This window comes from Dreissena polymorpha, chromosome 1, assembly GCF_020536995.1.
Source record: "Dreissena polymorpha isolate Duluth1 chromosome 1, UMN_Dpol_1.0, whole genome shotgun sequence".
Classification (NCBI taxonomy): domain Eukaryota; kingdom Metazoa; phylum Mollusca; class Bivalvia; order Myida; family Dreissenidae; genus Dreissena; species Dreissena polymorpha.
In genome coordinates this window covers 52704994-52722191 of record NC_068355.1, presented here as the reverse complement: position 1 = coordinate 52722191, position 17198 = coordinate 52704994, and the positions used below count along the sequence as shown (strand labels likewise).

The 17198-nt window shown below is 36.1% G+C and overlaps 1 protein-coding gene across 7 annotated transcripts in view; it reads left to right on the top strand.

The window, feature by feature from the left end:
* LOC127880874 (nuclear hormone receptor E75-like) overlaps nt 1-17198 on the top strand; it is a 107412-nt gene that overhangs the window by 35920 nt on the left and 54294 nt on the right. Inside the window, exon 1 of one of the 7 annotated variants that reach the window (XM_052428388.1) lies at nt 2923-3081. The exons of 4 other annotated variants lie outside the window; for them this stretch is intronic. The gene's annotated coding sequence lies outside the window, so the exon portion shown is untranslated. Of the gene's footprint in view, nt 1-2922; nt 3082-10092; nt 10245-10551; nt 10573-17198 lie in introns of those variants that run through there. 2 more of the 7 variants (XM_052428379.1, XM_052428396.1) reach the window with 2 other exon arrangements.

The window sequence follows — 17198 nt, the reverse complement described above, 5'->3', positions numbered from 1 at the left end:
ATTTTAATACTCCCGGTGGAGCCCCGGTTGTCCCCGGTCGTCCACGGTTCATCCCGGTGGAGCACCGGTTCATCCCGGTAGGGCCCCGGTTCAACCCGGTAGATGCCTGATCACGCACTGGGGCTCCGCCGGCATCATAGTGAGACTGGGCCTTAACCGCATTGTAACACGAGGTAAATTTACCGGCTGTCATGTACGCAGTAAACAATAGCCTGTGACAGAACCCACTGCCACACCTTTACAACAATATATTGGTTATGCAATTGCGGATTTGTGCCATTGGGGTCCTACTTTCCACACCTTACGGCTGTTACAGGTGTGGATTTTACAGGTAAAATCATGTATACGAACATGAAATTCATCTCAAAATTAGTTGACGATAACCTATTTTCAAGAAAATCGCTTTGATATATACAATGTAAAAATCAAATTCCGTATGAGATACATAATGATCGAAGTTGGGACATGGGATTTACTTTGACATAAGCAGAGTTTTGAGATAAGCGAGTTGGGGATAACGAGAATCGAATGTTATTTGATAAAGAGTACCGTATGCTGAAAACCTATCGTCGGTCTGTATCAAAATGAACGTACAAGGGATTGCCACGAGGTAAAGATGCGTCATTTTTATTGAGACCGACGACATTAGGTTATCGACTCTCAACTGTCATCTTATATTATATGGATTTTCGAGTTTAATCGTTTCATTTGGCCTAGTCGTGAATTTAATTATATCATGCGCAATAATGTGCAATACAATGTCGACTGTGCGCTTCGAATCATGTTGTGCCGTTGTTACTACCTCTTCCTCAAAGGAAACATCCAGCCACTCCATGACTCTGTATTAACTTTTTTTTTCTTCATTTTGCCTTCGAGAGATAACCAATACGTCTTCTGTGAGAAACGCATACACGCTAAAGCGTTGTCGTAGCGAGGCTTATACGTATACTGTCAGAGACATGATCATGCCTAATAATAATATTTAGCCTTTATTTCTGATAACTGAGTCACCCCACACATTTCTAAACACACCAGTGGCTTAACGATACATAGATCAATATGGAAATTGTAAAATTGTGTCAATTAAACACAGTTGTAAACCTTAATTGCATTTTTAAAAGTGAAACTTGACTTCGCTTTGAAAATCAGCGGTATATTTCATGTTTAACCGCATAAACCAGACAAATCTTGGATTATAATTTGATGTAACAAACCTATGAAATGTCATTATGCTTAAATTCAGAGTTTTGTTATTAGAAAAGCATGATCTTCCATGTTTAAAACACAATTTTCGACTTATCCGTTCTCGATGTCATATGTTTTTAAACAATGTTTTCGTAGTAAAACATATACCCGACGTCGTAGCGAAACGGACTACGCTTTGACCTCGTCAGCCCCCAGTGTTTAAGGATCCATCATGAATAATTCATGAATTCCTTTGTGCTAGATGTTTCATACATATTTTTGAAAGTAATATTGAAATGTCTAGCATACAAATCTTGTAGATTTGTGAAACCTGTGAAGTTAGTATGAATATGCATAGTACTTTCACCACTGTAAGTTAGAGTTCTTGACCTGTTCTAGAGAATTTTAAGAACATTTGTAAAAGAACTGTTCAAGAACTGCCTTCAGGAACACTTCAATAACTTTTTAAGGACCTTTCCTGTTCTTGAATTATTCTTAATCTATTCTTGAACACTTTAAGAACTTTTTTGAACAACATGTTTCCTTCTGATGTTCTTAAACAGGTCTACACAATGTTTTTGAACGTATGATGGACTTTTTTAAGAATCCAATATGTTCTTAAAAGGATCTGTCATTGTTCTTGGAAGACTTAAAAGACAAGTTTAAGAACGTTTTAAGGACATCTTATTTCAAGAACAGTTTAAGATGATATCAAGAACTCAATGTACATTGCATTGCTGTTTTTACAAAGAAAGAATATTGTGTGCACAGGAAGTTGAAACGGAAGGCACATGGTTTATGTTATATTTGAAAATGTAAGTCTTTAATAAATTACCGGCTGAACTGATCAGTCATTGGTTCCATTTCAAGTTCTTTGGCACTGTAAGTGTAACCATTTCAGGGAAAACATTGATTAGTAAATGATTCTTGAACTGAAAATGAGACTATTCATAATCTTTTCAATACATGAATTATTCATGAACATATAGTGCAAAGTTGTATTATGAAATTTAAAGAGTATTATCAAACCACTTGTATCTCAGTTATTAGTGTTATATTTAAATTATTGTTATATGTTGCTATCAATATGTTAAGTGCTAATACAAGACATGTTTCTTCTTACCCTGACCTGTTTGTTGAGCTTTAGTAACACTTATGATAACCTTTGCATAAATTGACAAATTCTTGTTCATTAATAGTTCATGAACACTTCATGCCACCTCAGTTCATGAACTCTTGAAGAACTATTGTTCATGAACTATTCACTTACAGTTCGTGAACAGAAAATGAGCCATTGAAAAATAGAAGGAAAATGTTCATGAACTGTTCGTGAACAGCAAAACCCTGAAGAATTTTTCAAGAATTGTGTTGTTCATGAACTGTTCAAGAACACTTCATGCCATTGATGTTCATGAATAGTTCATGAACATTTCATGCCATATTATGGTTCAAGAATAGTTCATGAACACTTCATACCACACGGGTTCAAGAATAGTTCATGAACACTTCATGCCATTAGGTTTCAAGAATATTTCATGAACACTTCATGCCATTAGTGTTCATGAACAGTTCATGAACTAAAATTTCAAGAACTTTTCACAGATGTGGCTCATTTTCTGTTCACGAACTATTCATGAACAATTCATGAACTCAGTTCACGAACAGTTCATGAACTGTTCACGAATTATTCGTGAACTGCAGAACAACATTTCGCAGGGGAGCCATGGAAGTACATTAAACCACGAATCTTGGCATGAATGTTGGTCTAGTTTCATTTGTACTGGTGTGTGTTTTGGAAAACATCAAAGTGTTATGAATAGTCATTATTAGAATTCAGAAAAAGACATAGATCTATCAACATTTCCAACCTTATGATCAATTAGTGAACAATAAATCGTAAGTTTATTTTTTTATATTTATTACACCAATTTTGCGTGAAAGCATTTTTAAATTGACAACCTACCGCTTATCAACCCATTTATGCCTAGCGTCAAGAAAAAAGGTCTTGGCAAACAGCGTAGACCCAGATGAGACACCGCATCATACGGCGTCTCATATGGGTCTGCGCTGTTTGCTTAAACGAATTTCTGTAAGAAATATTCTAAATATAGAAACTAATATTCTAGACATCCCTAATTTTTAAAATAAATTGAACCAAAACAGAAGGATGGGAGAGTCCACTAGGCATAAATGGATTAAAACAAACTTATTGATATCCGAATAATTATATGAGCTCTCAACATGCCAATGGTGCAATCACAACAAGGGCCATACAACCAGTTAAAGGGATACAAGCTATACAACCAGTTAAAGGGATACAAGCTAGTCCGGACCCCTACTTACATGTATTACATCTACACATGCATCTAGCTGACACTTATTCATTAGTTAACTATGACAGTTGCATCCTGAAATGGACTTTGACAAATAGACTCTAAGGCAACACAAATTGTAATTTAATTGAGACTCATACAGATGACTAGCGCAAATACCACTATAGGGCATGGACTGGTGCCCTTGCCTCCCCATTAACTACGCACTTGTGAAAAGAAATTCATAAAATAATAATGTTGCAAGAGGTCAAGGTCATACATTTCACAGTGGAAGAGGATCACATATAACAAGTTTGGCTCTTTGCAAATATTAAGTTACTTCATATATCGGTAATATTTGGGGCGGTTACAGCTGAGTAAATGTAAAAAGCAAAAGGAAGAAAGTCCAGTGTGTCTTTTAATCCCTGATCAGAAATAATTGTGCCTTTTTAAAACAGTTTTTAGCATTATAAGGTGCAACGCACCTATGCTTAAGGTATATACCACATTTCGAAACTGCACATGATACGGTTGACCATATTGAAGCCTTACCTGATCAAAAATCAGACGAAATTTCTATTTAATATAGTATATGGTAATTCTACAATTTTTTATTTGGAAACATTTTTCTAACGTTTTCTTCCAAGAATATTGCTGACACCGTTTTTAGTGAATATTTCTAAGACCGTTTTATGTCAAAAAATCTTCTTATAACCTAAAACAAATTTCATTCTTAAAACAATTCTATCTGCACTATGAATCTCAATCTCCTACGCAGTGGTCTCCCTTATACTAGAAGTTACTGACCGGGCGAAGCAAGGGAAGTAACTCCTGTGAGGAGTTTCTATAAAAATCTGCATTCAGAAATCTGTATTCAGAACTAAATCTGTTGTGCACGTCTGCATCTAACGCTTCCCACAATTTTTACGACAAATTCTTGACATAGACGAATAGGGTAGCGTCTATTTTCATTTGTGAAAAGAATAGTTCGATACAGATCTGTCCGTGCTTAAATTTTGAAAGGCTTGGGTAATTATTATGCCCCCCTGCCTAGAAGAGGTGGTATATTGCTTTGCTCATGTCGGTCGGTCGGTAGGTCGGTCGGTCCGTCCACCAATTGGTTTTCGGATGATAACTCAAGAACGCTTGGGGCTAGAATCATGAAACTCCATAGGTACATTGATCATGACTCGCAGATGATCCCTATTGATTTTGAGGTCACTAGGTCAAAGGTCAAGGTCACAGGTGAAGGTCACAGTTACTGGAAATAGGCATTATAAATGTATAAGGATTTAGCATGGTTCAAACAAGGGAAACAACTACGGTTTATGCATGTTCTTTTTATTACAAATTTGCCTCCCTTTAATTCATTCAAAATCTCATTTTACAGCAGAGATTCCAAATCTGACCTGTAAATGAGCCCCATATTTACTGCCAGTGCTAGGTTACCTTTTCCCATTTGATCATTCTTAAGTATTGGTATTGTAATGCTGCTACTGCTGCTGCTACTGCTACTACTACTACTACTACTACTACTACTACTACTACTACTATTACTACTACTACTACTACTACTACTACTACGACTACTACTACTACTACTACGACGACTGACGACGACGGACGACGAGACGACGACGACGACTCGACGACGCGAACGACGACGCCGCCACCACCACCACCACCACCACCACCAACACCAACACACCACCACCACCACCACCTAGGCGACCAGGGATCTATACTACGACGACGAAGACCACACGACGACGATTTTACGACTACGACGACGACGACGTAATACTACGACGACTACGACTACACTACTGCGACTACTATACGACTACTACCTTCTACGACTACGACACGACTACGACTACACTACTACTACTAATACTACTACTACTATTACTACTACTACTAATACTTCTACTACTACTACTCACTATACTTATTACTAATTACACCACCACCACCACCCCACACCACCACCACCGACCACCACCACCACCACCACCGTTCACAGTGACAAAAAATGTATTCACACAATGGCTGCTACTACAACTTATAGCCCATATAGGGGGGCATGCATGTTTTACAAACAGCCCTTGTTTTTCATAAGCGTTTCAAACACTGATGTAAATGGAAAGATTATCTATTTAAATAGTCGGTAATTTTTTGAAATTACCGACCTTTTTTTTTCCGAATGAAAAAGTGGTTCTGCCTCGCACATATTAATGATAACGTTCATTACCACATTGTACAAATATCTCTCAGGAGCATGTAATTGTTATGAGTTACTTCATCTTTTCATTACACAAACAACGGACACATCTGTAGGAAACTATTCTTGTCCAAATTAAAACAACAACAGAAATAAACGTCCAGCCAAAAATAACATTTACATCCGGGCATTTACTTTCTCGCAAAATACCAAGCTCACTTAATACGTGTTCCTGATGTTCCGATTGTTATAGGAAGATTTGCAATATTTCCTCACTTCCTGTTTCATTATTTGTACTTAATCTTAAAAATAACTTTTCTTCTTGATAGCCTTTTAGTTTTACATTCAGTCAACTGTTCCCTTAAAGCGGGTATATACAATTTTTATATGTGTTAAATTGTAATATATTGATACAAATATGTTATCATAACACACAATATGCAAGAAAAATGATACATTAAAGACGAATTTCATAAAATGCAGCAAATACAAATTAGCGCCCCGAGCCAATTGTGACGAAGATAATTTGTACATATTTTTCTACAATAACAGATGCATTCTTCTTTTTAGTAAGTGTTCGTGTGTCGTATGAATCAATATCGCTGCAGGAATTTTAAATGAACCGTTAAACTAAATTTAGATTCACATCGTACATGCATTATATACATGCTGGCGAATTCGGCTGTACAGCCTTTTTCGATTTCAGAATTAAATATGTGGCTAATTTCGCATTTTCGACACATGTTCTTCTTAACTTTTATTTTAGTTTATATTGAAATATAATTATGTATAATAAGTTTTTTACACATTTTATATTATTTAAAGGGATCTTTTCACGCTTTGGTAAATTGACAAAATTGAAAAAAGTTGTTTCAGATTCGCACATTTTCGTTTTAGTTATGATATTTGTAAGGAAACAGTAATACTGAACATTTACCATGGTCTAATATAGTCATTATATGCATCTTTTGACGATTTTAAAACCTAAAAATTATAAAGCGTTGCAACGCGAAACGATTGAATAATTTGGAGAGTTCTGTTTTTGTCGTTAAATTTTGTGAAACTACGAAGATTGCTTATATAAGGTATAAAATACGTCAAGTATGTGTACTCGGCGGAATAGCTCAGTAGGCTAAAGCGTTTTTACTTCAGGACTCTGGCAGGACTCCAGGGGTCACTGGTTCGAAACCTGCTCCGGGCAATGTTCTTTTCCTTTTTTTAATTTTATTCTTGATTTTTTACTGGAGCTTTTACGATCCAATGTTTACATTTATCAATATAAAGCATTTAATGAATAAGTTAAAAAATGCCAAAATCTGTGAAAAGGCCCCTTTAATAAATATTTGACAAGATCGTATAATTATACCCGCTTTAACATTTACTTAAGCAGCAACTTCCCTGTATCTTGCACCTATGCTTTTAATGCCATCGGCGCTCTCATTATGTATAGTGGGGGACATATTGTTTTTGCCCTGTCTATTGGTCTGTTGGATTGTTTGTCCAAACTTTAACATTTTGCCATAAACTTTTGCAATATTGAAGATTAAGTAACTTCATATTTGGCATGTATGTGTCACTCTCATGGAGCTGCAAATTTTGAGTGGTGAAAAGTCAAGGTCAAGGTCATCCTTCAAGGTCAAAGGTAAAAAAAAGGTCAAAGCGGCGCAGAAGGGGTCATAGTGTTTGTGACAAACACGTCATTTGTACATATAGTGCAATTCTTGTCCGGGCTATTTCTCAGCAACTAATGACCGGAATTCAGTGAAACTTTATGGGAAGCTTCACTACCAAGAGGAGATGTGCATATTATCAGCAGGTTCTGGTCAGATGATTTTTCACAGAGTTATGGCCCTTTGAAATTTTTGAAATTGTCCATTAACTGTACATATAGTGCAATTCTTTTCCGGGCTATTTCTCAGCCACTAATGACCGGAATTCAATGAAACTTTTTGGGAAGCTTCACTACCAAGAGGAGATGTGCATATGATCAGCGGGTTCTGGTCGGATGATTTTTCACAGAATTTATATAATGGCCTTTTTAAATTTTCTATAAAAAAATTATTGTCAATTACAATCAACTACTGTTCCCTCAAGACGTTTCCTTTTATTTGAATATATTGTTCAATATTGTGACAAAAAAAACCCTTTGGGGAGCATCACCCGTCTCCGACGGTTTCTTGTTTTCTGTATAATGTCATTAAATAAAACACATACTTTCCATGCATTTTAATTTACATTTAAATCAACACACAAAAGACATGACCTCAGTGAAGTAATTGATCGATACATAAATTCCGCCATATTTATTAAGAGAACAAGATATAATTTTACTGTGGGAAATGTCTAGTGGCATTCCATAAACAAGGTAAATTGATATTGAGACAGTCTGCTATAAACACATCTAGTAAAATTATGGAAACATCCTTCTGGTATTGTGATGTGAAACAACTGCATTCCGATTGGACAATTTTTTGCCAATTAGTTACTTGTTGGCTGGCGATTGAGAAAAATGTCAGCGTCAATGAGTTAATATTCATTTTTACATCCTTACTTTCATGCAATAATGTTATTTTGACCCAGTGTGTTCACTATTTATGAATAGGTTACTTTTTGTGTTGAAATTTATAAAATTAACGAAACCTCAAACTTTCAGAATTCCAATATAATTGCCCCTTGGCAATGTGACCATTCAATGTTCCAGCAAATTTCTTGTTTAACCCTTTCAGCGCTGGAACCGAATTTTGAAGGCTTTTGTAAACAGTTTGGATCCAGATGAGACGCCACAGAACGTGGCGTCTCATCAGGATCGAAACTATATGCTATTCTGAAACAAGAAATATCTTTAAAAAAGATATACGGCGTTGATTGTGGTCGATGTTTATGAACGATCAAAAGTTATCTCTATGAGATAAAAAGTAGCGGATGCCTTTTTTCTGCGCAGTTCTTAGCTACATCATAAGAAAATCAATTACGGGGTGTTGCGCCAGATTTCGTGGCTTATTTTGCTTTATGTGATTTATTACTCAGATATCTATATTTACAGAATAGAAAAACACAAGAAACATGAAAATAAACGAGTGCATATAGGTCAGCCGGCAATACTCGAATCTTATTTAATTGCATAATTATAGTATAGTGAATTATTGTGCTCATGCTTAATAAATTGGTCCAAATGGATAAATATTTCTAATTAATTTTATCAAAATTGGTCCTTATCATGCAAATGTTGAAACCATATTAAAAATCGATGATTGACATACCACAATAATATCGCCGAATATCTTTATTTAGTATCTCTCTGATCAAAACAGACTTCAAGTGCACAAAGTTTACGAGACGGCGTTTATATAAAGATTTCTGCAACTGACCGCAAAACCTTGATACCTTGCGGATTGGAATGCAATGCATTACAGTCACTACGTTATTGTCAGTAAGACCGGTGTAACACAATGATCGCAACCCCTTCTGCGAACTCCGGTGATGAACTGTATATAAACTCTGACTTTCACAAATGGCCGCGTAATGACCCGAAACCTCGCGGGTTTAAATGCAATGCAAGTAAGTACTAAATATGACAACATAGCCTTTAGTATAAACGCTTTTGCGCTGTTAATTCTCTGAAAATAAAAGGTGAACGCACAAACTGTATTTATGTCGAAAATTGATTGTAAAACTGTTCTATCTATTGAGCCTTTTCATTAGAGATAAAATTGTTTCATGCAGTAAAACAGTGTTACAAAGACGCAGATATGTTTCCAATGTTCTGGTGTTATACTCAAATCAGCCAATGGAATAAATGAAGTGTATTCATTCGTACCTAGCCGCGGGAAATTTTATTTGAGTATTATTGGACACTTACAAAGGTCAAGTCAGGGTGAAAAGCTGGCTTAATGCAGCTTACGCCGAAAAAAAGAAGAAAATGCTAATTTTAGAAATTTAGCAGACAACATTTTAGCAGAAGACAAATTTCCCAGCATGCAAAGGTTTAACCACTTGCAGCTAGTGCAAAAAATAGTCCCTGTGTCTGAGGCTGATTTTGATCAATGCTTAAACTGATTGAATTGTGCACCCATGGGCTTTTATTTACTACTGAACTCTTATGTCATTTATTGGCCACCTCTATTCTTCATAGACAAGTCACCATTTTTGTCAATGTTGGCCTCCTGTATAAATTTGTAAAGTTTATGTGTTAAATAGTGCTTTACACTAAAGTGTTATGATATATTGCAGTTACAGTAAGACTGTTGTGTATTTGCACTGAATTGAATGAAATAAGTGTATATATTAAATGTGTACCTGCCTGTACTAAGCAGGAAATTGTGGCATCAACTTCTTCTCTCTGATTTAGGTAGCCCTTTCTATGTTGCAGAGTATAGAACAGTGAGACAAATTCATTGCAACATAAAGAATGTAGAAAATGTCTTACAGCAGTGAACTGGATTAATAATGGATTCTATAATTATTGCTTAATATTATGAAACTATCTGTTGTCATCTGGATTTATTGAATTCTTTATTGAAATGGTAAGATATTTAATTCAATTGCGTAGTAATTATAAAGATAACATTGTGATTTTGTCCTTAAGTTAACATTGCTCTAAAGCGTGTTTACATACACACATACAGTTGGCAGTAATCTAGGTCATCCACACTTTATGGAGGAGAGGGATAAGTTAAGTAGTTATATAAATGTAAACACATAAAGACACAAATAATCAAAAACCTATTTAACTTAGCTTAAGGATACTTCTATTCATGGTAGATGTAGTTGTGTAGAAGAACGTTAGTAAACGAGTTTAAAACATCTGTCACAAACAGTTATAGCTGTTGCAAAGAAAGATATAATTTACTGGTAGGCGGCTGTTTCGTTTTACATTTTCATTGTAAGATTTCATCATCAAAGTCTTCTAGAATGCTTTTTATTACATTTAAATACTCATGGTGAGCTTTTTCGATCACCTTATGTCCGTCGTGTGTCATCATTGTTGTCAATATGAAACTTGTTATTCAACACTCTAATTGCAACATAATTGTTTTGTCTAATCTTCTTGGTTTTTTTCATCATTTTGGTAATGGGGCTCTGTCCCTTTGGATTGGGAAATATCACATCCTTTTTACTAAAATTGGGAAATTAATGTTGATTTTATGTTTACAAATACTTTAATATTGATGAAGTGTTTTCAATATTATATTTGATAAGGTTCAACTTATAGAGCCAGATTTGGAGATGAATTAAATGTTTAAACGTAATAAAAAAAAAAATCTTCTACTTAAACCTTTAATTGGGAATTTTTAGGTCGCATTTAGCGCACATGTCATTGCTGTAACATATGAAAACGTATTTATAGTGCATCGCTGTAATAAATCTAAAGTACCGCACAGCAGTTTCTTTCTCATTAAAAAAACAAACACTAAAAGCTTTTAAAATTGAAAATTAAAAAAGGAATTTTTATAACAGAAGTTTTACATGATAATATGTCCACTTGCATAAATGCTGAAAGTTTAAGAAAAAAGTTGCAATTCGATGTCTGTTATGCCAAAATAGACAACGTCTAATTCTTTTATGACCTTCTAAAACAACACTCGATCCCTAGCTATGTGTTGTTGTTGACACCTTATAATCAGCAACAAAGATATATTGATTTTGTCATGCGCTCTTACTATGGCGTTAGAACTGGGCCGCTAATTGCTACCAATACACATTGTTATTGTTACTTGCACATGTTTCATGGTTTCGGAAATTAACTCTTTGATAGCTTGTAATAATGTTTTAGAAAATAGCAAGATAAACTATGGAATCATTCACATGTCGTCATTATACATACAAATGAAAATGTACAAATAATTGAACAAAAATTGTACGAACCAGTCAAGGATGCACATACGGCGACCATGATGCTTTGTTTCGAGCGCTTGCCACCAGCCTAAGTACCCCCTTCTCAACACCCTGTTTAGTGTTGAATGTTTTCTCTCAGTGGGCCACACTAATCACATCAATGGCAGTTGCCACACTGTCTATATCATCACCACCGGAAATAGATTACCAGCGAAGCGAAAGTAAACAAACCAACCTGTCATGATGTTCCCGTTTTATACAACACAAATACACCCACACTTTGCACGCGACGTTCTACATGTCTGTCTAATTTTCGCGCGCTTTTTATTGAGAAAAAGAATAAAGCACTTTTTTATTGTCGCGTTAGCATTACATTTCGGAATCGTGTTTCCGAAATTCGGATAACAAATTTAATAATGCTCATTTCAGAATCGAACGAAACATTTAGTTGTGCGTAATTAATTCAATGATAATTCGTTTAAAGCATAGAATGAATGCTCCCATGTAACAACGCTACTCTGTATAATAGACTTTTTAGAATGCCATTTTTACGTAACAATTTATTTTTACAAAATACCGATTCGTTTTGTTTACCTTGATATCATTATTTTGGATGGCTTTTCTGAACGAAATTAAGATGCATGTTTGTAAAATTTTTGTACCGGTATGACGAAAATCGTATCGCAATACAATATGCGGATTGCGTATTGCGATATATACCGATATACTGGTATATTGTTGCAGCACTAGAAAGTATACAGTAATAGAGTCCCTCAGTCGGGTTGAAACGGATGTATTGTGGAATCGTTTGAGTCGGGATTTTACTATCTGTGCGGGAAAGTTTTAAAACAATTACACAATATAAAAATATAAAAATAATTTTTAATGACTGGGGGATTTTCTTGAAGAGTTATAGCGCACCAAATGACGTCTTTTGACACTTTTTTTCTTTGAGTTATAACGCACCACAGAACGTGAATTGACACGTTAATTTTAAAAACATCAACGTTGGGAGGCGACACCCCTCCCGAACCAACCCTATCAGCCCCGGGGTGCCTGACAAAAATCCTGTGGAAAGCACTAATTGCTAATGCTTGGAAGATTAGTTTCTTAGTTATAACAGTTCATAGTTCATTAAATTAACTAGCTTCATTCTTTAATAACTTTATTGAACGATTTCATATTCATATAATGAATGCAACATATTTACAACAACTGTCAATTGTATATTATTCACTATTTATATTTTGGTTGATGGTAAACTAGGTTAATGTGTATATCTTACATTCAAATATCTGTTTATGTAAAGTATGATGTTGCATGGATAAAACCAGCACCTTGTCCCATTAACTGGGGCACTAATGGGTTTTATTTGTTTACAGCTCTGTTTATGTGAAGTATGATGTTGCATGGATAAAACCAGCATCTTGTCCCATTAACTGGGGCACTTGGGTTACATTTGTTTACAGCTTCATTTTTTCTGATTTATACCAGAAATTTTTCAATTCCAATTCAATCAAAATAGCGCACCTTTATCATGATAGAAAATAATGTCAACAAATAACTGGAAAACATTGATATGTAAATGCAGGTAAGAAAGATATGAAAACAGTTACTTGGGTATTGCAAAATTCATCTTCTATCTGTTGATGGTATTTTCAGGGACTATTGAGTGTCATAAGCAATAACATATAAATGTGTTAGGATGTGTAGACTGAGGTTATATGTACCATTGTTGTTGACTCATAATTTTGCAGTATATTATTCCCAATTATGTTCTGCATGCATCATGCATCTGTTACAATGTGATTTATTTACTTGCTACTTGTAAATTTACTGAGTGAATATAATGAAGGAATGCATACTGTTCCATACAATCTAGTCCCTGAGGTATTTGCTTTGTGACATAATGCTTTAATTAATAAATTGATATTTTTAAGCACATTAAATTGGCAATTATTCAAGAAAGATGATCCTTGTATCCTTAGATTGTAGTTGTTACGGTTATTACATTCAATGTAAGGTAAATAATTCTAGTATACTTGCTATAAATAGTTATCTGGATTTGCTCATGTTGAAGAAACAAAACAAAACAAAAAGAGCCTTATACTGTGAAGATGGAGCTTATAATGCATGTGCGTAAAGCATTGTCCCAGATTAGCCTGTGAAGTACGAACATGCTTATCAGGAACGTCACTTTCCGCCTGAACTGGGATTTTGCTAAGATGCGACTTCCTTTAAACAAAAATGCAATGAAAGTTGGAAGGGTTTTTGCTGAAAAGCCTTTGCAGACTGCACTGGTTAATCTGGGATGACACTTTATGCACATGCATTAAGCCTTTGCAGACTACACTGGTTAATCTGGATTGACACTTTGTGTACATGCCTTAAGCCTTTGCAGACTACACTGGTTAATATGGATTGACACTTATTGTACATGCCATAAGCCTTTGCAGACTGCACTGGTTAATCTGGGATGACACTTTATGCACATGCCTTAAGCTTTTGCAGAGTACACTGGTTAATCTGGGTTGACATTTGTGTACATTCATTAAGCCTTTGCAGACAGCAGCTCTGGCTTAAATCTGCCTGGGATTACACTTTATGCACATGCATGAAGCCTTTGCAGACAATACTGGTTAATCTGGGATAACACTTTATGCAGATGCCTTAAGCCTTTGCAAACTGCACTGGTTATTCTGGGATGACACTTTATGCACATGCATTAAGCCTTTGCAGACTACACTGGTTATTCTGGGATGACACTTTATGCACATGCATGAAGCCTTTGCAAACTGCACTGGTTATTCTGGGATGACACTTTATGCACATGCATTAAGCCTTTGCAAACTGCACTGGTTATTCTGGGATGACACTTTATGCACATGCATTAAGCCTCAATTTAATTGACAGGTAAAAGAGTTGACAAATAGTAGCTTAATTATTAACTGCTAGGTAGTTAATATAGCCCAAGCATGTAGAGCTTTAGAGTCTTCACACTACACAGATTGAAAAGGAAATACATTTCGCTGCTGCAACCGTTGTTAAAGGGATCTTTTCACGCTTTGGTAAATTGACAAAATTGAAAAAAGTTGTTTCAGATTCGCAAATTTTCGTTTTAGTTATGATAATTGTGAGGAAACAGTAATACTGAACATTTACCATGGTCTAATATAGCCATTATATGCATCTTTTGACGATTTTAAAACCTAAAAATTATAAAGCGTTGCAACGCGAAACGATTGAATAATTTGGAGAGTTCTGTTTTTGTCGTTAAAATTTGTGAAACTACGAAGATTGCTTATATAAGGTATAAAATACGTCTGATACGTGTACTCGGCGGAATAGCTCAGTAGGCTAGAGCGTTTTTACTTCAGGACTCTGGCAGGACTCCAGGGGTCACTGGTTCGAAACCTGTTCCGGGCAATGTTCTTTTCTTCTTTTTAATTTTATTCTTGATTTTTTACTGGAGCTTTTACGATCCAATGTTTACATTTATCGATGTAAAGCATTTAATGAATAAGTTAAAAAATGCCAAAATCTGTGAAAAGGCCCCTTTAAGCTGGACTATAAAAAGAAAGTCACAGCTATACTTCTCACCAAAATGTTGGCGTCAATGTCTGCTTAGTGTCTGGTTTATTGAAACATGCAAAATGTCCATATCACTGTTTGTAATACAGGTATTCAATTGAATTTTTTTAATTGTACAAGTTAACACATCAAGCTTTTATCAAGTACTTGTTTTTTTGGCAATAAAATGTTATGCCCTGTGCATTCACAAGTCCACTAGCTTAAAAAAACATGAGACTGATACAAGGACCATTGAATGGATTAGAAAGAAGACAATGCAGTGCAGTGTTTAAGAAATCTTGAAAAATCCGTCCGTCATTCAGACTGACTGACTTGAAAAAGTTGTCAGTCTGAATTAGTTTCTGTCAGTCCGACCAAACTATAACAGAAAAAAATAGAGAGTAACCTTTTAGATGCTTTATTTTTAGGTTAAAATTTATCTTAATGTAGCCTTTTTATTATGTAATTAAAATTATTATTGCATTAAAGTATTTTTAGCTCGGCATTTTCGGAGAAAACCCGAGGTATTGTCATAGCCAGCTCATCGTCCGACGTCCGCGGCGTGCTAAAACCTTTACATTTTATAGCTCTAAAATCAAATTGCTTCCACCTACAACTTTGAAACTTCATATGTAGATGCACCTTGATGAGTTATACATGCCACACCCATTTTTGGGTCACTAGGTCAAAGGTCAAGGTCACTGTGACCTTTAAAAAAATTATTCTGACAAGATTTCATTTATCAAAACTTCACCGGTAGCCAAGCGTGGCACCCGTTATGCGGTGCTCTTGTTATATACTACATCACATACACATTCAACCACTAAGAAAAAGATGTAGGATCCCAAAAGGTACAGGGTAAGGAAAGAAGACAGTGCTGAGTCTAGGTGTGTTGGTTATCAGTGCTGAGCCTAGGAGTGTTGGTTATCAGTGTTGAGCCTAGGAGTGTTGGTTATCAGTGCTGAGCCTAGGTGTGTTGGTTATCAGTGCTGAGCCTAGGTGTATTGGTTATCAGTGCTGAGCCTAGGTGTGTTTGTTATCAGTGCTGAGCCTAGGTGTGTTGGTTATCAGTGCTGAGCCTAGGTGTGTTGGTTATCAGTGCTGAGCCTATGTGTGTTGTTTATCAGTGCTGAGCCTAGGTGTGTTGGTAATCAGTGCTGAGCCTAGGTGTGTTGGTTATTTTTGCTAAGGTTAGGTTTGTTGGTTATCAGTGCTGCACTTAGGTGTGTTGGTTATCAGTGCTGAGCCTAGGTGTGTTGGTTATCAGTGCTCAGCCTAGGTGTTGGTTATCAATGCTGAGCCTAGGTGTATTTGTTATCAGTGCTTAGCCTTTGTGTGTTGGGTATCAGTTCTGAGCCTATGGTGTGTTGGTTATCAGTGCTGAGCCTAAGTGTGTTGGTTATTGGTGCTGAGCAAGGTGTGTTGGTTATCAGTGCTGATTCTAGGTGTGTTGGTTATCAGTGCTGAGCCTAAGTGTGTTGGGTATCAGTGCTGAGCCTAGGTGTTATGTTATCAATGCTGAGCCTAGGTGTGTTGGTTATCAGTGCTGAGCCTAGGTGTGTTTGTTATCAGTGCTGAGCCTAGGTGTGTTGGTTATCAATGCTGAGCCTAGGTGTGTTTGTTATCAGTGCCGAGTCTAGGTGTGTTGGTTATCAATGCTTAGCTAAAGTGTGTTGGTTATCAGTGCTGAGCCTAGGTGTGTTGGTTATCAGTGCTGAGCTTAGGTATGTTGGTTATCAGGACTGTGCCTAGGTGTGTTGGGTATCAGTGCTGAGCATAGGTGTGTTGGTTATCAGTGCTGAGCCTATGTGTTTTGGTTATCATTGCTGAGCCTAGGTGTGTTGGTTATCAGTGCTGAGCCTAGGTGTGTTGGTTATCAGTGCTGAGCCTATGTGTGTTGGGTATCAGTGCTGAGCCTAAGTGTGTTGGTTATCGGTGCTGAGCCTAGGTGTTTTGGTTATCAGTGCTGAGCCTAGGTGTGTTGGGTATCAGTGCTAAGCCTATGTGTGTTGGTTATCAGTGCTGAGCCTAGGTGTGTTTGTAATCAGTGCTGAGCCTAGTTGTGTTGGGTA